This window comes from Helianthus annuus, chromosome 4 (genome assembly GCF_002127325.2).
Source record: "Helianthus annuus cultivar XRQ/B chromosome 4, HanXRQr2.0-SUNRISE, whole genome shotgun sequence".
Taxonomy (NCBI): domain Eukaryota; kingdom Viridiplantae; phylum Streptophyta; class Magnoliopsida; order Asterales; family Asteraceae; genus Helianthus; species Helianthus annuus.
This window is the reverse complement of record NC_035436.2, coordinates 12,913,977-12,919,759: the sequence shown is the minus strand read 5'-3', so window position 1 is coordinate 12,919,759 and position 5,783 is coordinate 12,913,977. Positions and strand designations below refer to the sequence as shown.

Sequence of the window (5,783 nt, the reverse complement as noted above, 5' to 3'; positions counted from 1 at the left end):
AACTTTAGTGATACTTCATGCCTGAATCTATTTATAATAGCAGCCCTTGGTATTGAAATGGAACTGTTTGGTTACTCAAGTTACCGTCACTTCAAGTTTCTATGCCCTCAATGCTTCAACTGGCGCTCTTGCTATAGTCCTTAAAGAAGCAACCAAACTTGAGACAAAATCCACTATTTAGGCTGATTCATTGGGACGTTGGCTCATTAACCTGAATATAGCTGGATGTGAGTTGTTTCATTCTGAATTTATAACGGGTTTGAATCGGGTTGACCATATACACAGTTTTAGCAATAAATAACAGTTTTTAAATGTTAACTTTCATAAATTGGTTATATAAAATTCAAAAAAATATAAAATATTAACGGGTCATGACGTGTTACCCGACCCGCTCAGTTTATCTTATCTCATTTTTATGTCAGCTATAACACAATATGTATCCGAACACTCAGAATGGCCTGAATTAGAGGTGGTGGCTAATACGAATCTGCATTCAACTCAGCGTTTGTCGTATTGTTATGCAGGTATGTTTTCATCTTTTGATTTTTATGTCTGCATTTTTATTTTTTATTTTTATTTTTATTTTTATTTTTATTTTTATTTTTATTTGTGTTTGTTATGTTTTGGAAAATTGGTTTTTAATAAACCAACCTTTGTCCCGTTGGTAAATAATAATCTTACCTACGTAATTGGTATACAATAATCCTACCTATCAACATGTTGGTACTCAATGAACTTCTGTTAATTTTTTTTAACTGAAGTTAGTTTTTAAGTTTTATTTATTACTAACAGTCCCTGTAGTTGTAAGTTACTAGTTTTAACTATTTTAAAACTAGTAAATTACAGTCCCTTGAGTTTTTTTTTTGTTTTATAAAATAGTTAAAACTAGTAAATTACAACTACAGGGACTTTTTATGTAATAAATAAAACTTAACAATTAACTTCAGTTAAAAAAAATTAACAAAAGTTCATTGAGTACCAACATGTTGATAGGTAGGATTATTGTATACCAATTACGTAGGTAAGATTATTATTTACCAACGGGACAAAGGTTGGTTTATTAAAAACCAATTTTCCAAAACATAACAAACACAAATAAAAATAAAAATAAAAATAAAAATAAAAATAAAAATAAAAAATAAAAATGCAGACATAAAAATCAAAAGATGAAAACATACCTGCATAACAATACGACAAACGCTGAGTTGAATGCAGAAACTACAGCTAAAAAGACAACGACACGCCAATCAAACCTCAATCGCAAAGCAATAACCCAAACCCCCAAATCCCCAACGGAAATGCTGAACCAAAACCTTAGTTCACAACACGTACCTATTAACCTGTAAGACCAAATATCCAAGTATGGATCCAAGTATCCAACACGTGTAAGAAAGGAATTTCCTCATTAGTTTGATTACTATGCCTTTTATCATTCTTGTTAATTTCCTCATTAGTTTAACTTGAGTTGCTTGTTAATAGTTCATTATTCTCAGATTGCATTTCAATTGAATAAAGCCTGTTAAATCGTTTTTTTATCAAATCCATTATTCAACGTATGAAGAATTAACAGTTGTCCCAAAAAATTGAAATTTCTCTCAGACATTTCATCAAACAGTTGCAGTGCATCTAACACCTTTCCATCTTACAATTCACATTACAAAACAATACCGGTAAGATAAGAACAATTAAGGTTGAAAATCAAACATTTTACAACCATGAGAAACATTTTATAGATCTTTCCACTACATTCTTACTTTTCCATACCTGAAAAAAACGTGATCTCCAAAACACCCTTTCATAAGGCTTCAATATGCGTTTCCGATCAATCATTTTCATACACTCAAACCTCCATTTAGATCCACCACACTAAATAAAGAAATCACATTGTTGCAAAATAATCAGCAAGTTTGTGAAAAAAAATCAATAACCATACAAAAACATAAACCTCAATTACATGATTTTGCAAATTAATCAGCAACTTTCCTTTCAACCAGAGATAAATAATGCATGTCGAATAGATTGGCACTTTGGCAGAAACCTACAATAACTATCTACATGGAAACAACACTCATTTAACACAATTACGCCTAAAACAAAAAAAAAAAAACTTACAGGGATAAGCAACCCTAGGGTTGCTAGGCTCAATTTCATTAGCCACACGCAGAATCGGAGCAATCTCCACCAACTAATCACACCCTGAAAGAAATAAATTGTCTAGTGAGAGTTTATTTTTTGGGTGCTTTTAATCTTATAAATTGCTTAACTAATGATTTTCAATTCACCAAAGGGTATCAATCGTTTATTGAATTATTCAGAAAAAATAAGTGAAAGATTACTTTTTAGCTGACCTTGTTCATGTATCCTTTCAAACTGAGAATGCCCACAAGCCTTGTGTTCTTCACCATAATCAATCTACCGCCCTTTAAAGTAATAAAACATTTCTCTATCCCTATAAGAAACACAATAATCTATTATCAAAACCCAAGAATTATTCATCACCATAACACAACACGATTACACCAAGAAAACAACAATTTGGATGCAAGTTAAGAGCAAACCTATCGTAGATACTGGTTAAATAACCTAGATCAGGCACCAGATGCTTCTCATCTTTCTTCTCTGCTATAACAAAATTAGGTATTCCACTAACAATATGCAAAACAGATTTACAAATCGAAAAACAAAAGATGAAAATCTTACCAGTTGGATCCTAAACGAATGTTTATTCAAGAAATCGTATGAAATTGAACCTGCATTATATGAAATGGAACCCTAAACACATGGTAAAATATGAAATCATACGAAATCGAACCCTGAATTATACGAAGATACTAATTGAAACCCTAAAAATCACCTTGAACACCCTTAAACTCAAAGAATTATCCGTCAATTTCGATAGAATGTTGTCGCCGATGGTACTGAGAGAGAGACGCAGAGGATTCTTATTCAACAGAGAGAGATTAGGGTTTTCTAGTAGATGAGGAACGATTAATGAGAGAGAGAGAGAGAGAGAGAGAGAGAGAGAGAGTATAATTGAAGCGTACATGAGGTATATTGCCGCTCAAATCACAATTGTGAGGAGTATTAAGTTGCCAGGTGGCAATTAATGGATTAAATTTATGCCAAGTGGCACTACAATGTTTTGTTTTAATATAGATAATAGATATATAATAAAGCAAACCGGGACACATGTCACCCTATGGTTGATGCCAAATAATCAGCCACATCAGCATACATGTGACATAGCTAAAAATCAAGGATTGGGAAGCTTATTTGGTACGTTTCTTAATCTCTCTCTCTCTTTAGGTCTCTCAATCGTTCCTCTTCTATAACAAAACCCTAGATCAAAATTCATCTGCCTCTTTAGGTCTCTCAATCGTCTGCGACAATTTTCAATCGTCTGCGACAATTTTCACTGGATGTTCAAATCACAATCCTCTACAATTGACGTTAATTTTTGATTTCGTTGATCTTCTTATAGTTTGATTCTGTGTTAAACGTTTTCTATATTATGATTTCTTGCAACCAATTTTCGTGTTTCGACTTCTTCGATTCAGATTCAAATCTTTTATTAGGGTTTTCACCTCTTCACCACAATCCAGTCGGAAGATTTTGTCACTGGAACATGAACGGAATAAATTCGGGTGTGAAAGTACTGAAGCCGGAAGAGATGAGTGCGAAAGAAGATTGGAAGAGATGAGTGCGAAAGAAGATTGGAAGAGATGAGTGCGAAAGAAGATTGGTTTTAGAACTAGGGCTTAATGTGGTTTTGAGTTTTTTTTAATTCCGTTAAGTTTGTTTTAGAATAATCTATGATTCGGTTTTTGATGCTACAGAGTTTTATATTTTCTGGTATTATGGATAACCTATGTTTGATGATTCGATTCGTATTCTGATGTTCATTGTTCCAGGTATATTCTTAAAGGAATATTTGTAATGTTGCTTATTCCTGTCATGTGTTTGTCTTTCTTATTTAATAAAGTTAAGAGTTTGGTTGATTTGTTTTGGAAGATGGTTCCAGAGATCACGATCACGTTTGGAAACCATACGCGAGTTACATTAGATGTTGGATGTGTAGTGGCAAGTTTTGGTGCTTATTTGTTTTCAAGAAACGTACTCACTATGTCTGTAGCTCCAAAAGATGTACATGAGAACCAGATTCAATTTGCACTAGAACGTGGTGTGCCTGCAATGGTTGCAACATTTGCAACAAGGAGACTCTTATACCCGAGCCAAGCTTTTGACTTAATTCATTGCTCGAGATGTAGAGTCAACTCGACTCGTGATGGTAAGTGACATGTTATTTAGCTGCCTGTAATTCGTAATTAATATACACTCTAATTTTCCTTAAATCTTTTTACATGTATCATGATGAAGATGGGATTTTGCTACTTGAGGTCAACAGATTGCTAAGAGCAGGAGGGTATTTTGCCTGGGCAACACAACCGGTTTACAAGCACGAACCACTGCTCGAAGAAGTTTGATATTCCAAACCCTAAACGTTACCATCATTCTGTCTTTCTTTTCCATCATACATACAAACCTTTTAAAGCCTGACTTCACTAAAGTTTCACTTTTATTTCTTTTTCTTTTTAGAGCGATGAACGAAAATGGTCAGGAATTGGAATTCGGGTTCGTCCATGTTGGTGGGTTTGTACAGTGGAGATGGTGGTGATATGTTACGGTGGTTAGTGGTGATGGTTTCCGTTGATGTGGTTACTGTTGTTGATGTGGTTCAAGAATAAGGTTAGTTTTGAGATCATAAGTAAATGAATTGGATTAGGGTTGGTTTAGTCTTATTTAGATCAAGCTTTTGTCATATTAATCTTACCGACCATTGTTTTTGCAGGTATGATGTTTCTAGAGCTTTGTGATTTCCTTTTGCTTTTGTTGAGGTATATATATAGAGGTATGTGTATGTGTGTGTGTGTGTTTTCTGGCTGCTTTACTTTTGATTTTTTTTTTAGAAAAATGGGTTGTTTGACTATAAAAGTCAAATGTTGATTTGGTTCTATATGTTTTATTTGAATGGTGTTATTTGATACCAGATGAGGAATTAGGTGATAGAAATGCATCAAATGATGTTCAATCAGGCTTCAATAGTGTTTCATTAGTTATATTTCAGGGGGTATTTCATTATTTTGTTTATATATCATGGGTATTCCATTATTTTGTTTTTAGGTGATATAGATTTTCGCTTCAGTTTCTGATTCTTGGAACCGAATTGTAGCAATCAGTTAGATAGCTTATTAACATGCATAATTTACATATACTTCTTTCATGTCAGCAGAAATAATCTTGATAACATGTATATTTTTCCCATAGTCCTTTCATTTGTAGAAGGACAATCTGTTGCTATTACTTTAGTCGTTTCAGTCAAAGGAGTCTTGCCAGCTCTATCTTCTTTTGGGTGTGATCATTCTGGAAACTCATCCTATAGATGGATATTTGGATCATTTGCTATCCCTGCTACAAGTTTTCATCTTTTTTTCTATTTTTATTAACTATACAAATTATATGGTGTAGAATTCTTTTTTGGAAGTTTGTGCATTAGGATTTCATGATTTCACTGAAACTACTTGTGAACTCTTTTAATTTCTTAACAGCATACAGATAAATTATCTAGAGGCGTATACAACGCAAATATTATATTCTTTTACCATTTTTTGTGATTGATTATTGTAAAGCATGACACTCTTTCTTTTGGTATATCTCTCAACCATGATGGATCTTTTTTGTGTGCATATGGAGCGCACGTTCATTGCTATCAAGTCAGATGGTGT

The 5,783-nt window shown here is 33.2% G+C and overlaps 1 non-coding gene across 1 annotated transcript; it reads left to right on the top strand.

Annotated features, from left to right (window-relative positions):
• The first annotated feature begins 4,083 nt into the window (after positions 1 to 4,083).
• LOC110883701 lies at positions 4,084 to 5,122 on the top strand. Its single transcript, XR_004892083.1, has 4 exons — positions 4,084 to 4,288; positions 4,378 to 4,501; positions 4,597 to 4,746; positions 4,850 to 5,122. It is a non-coding gene; the product is annotated as an uncharacterized LOC110883701 (transcript).
• Positions 5,123 to 5,783: the final 661 nt, after the last annotated feature.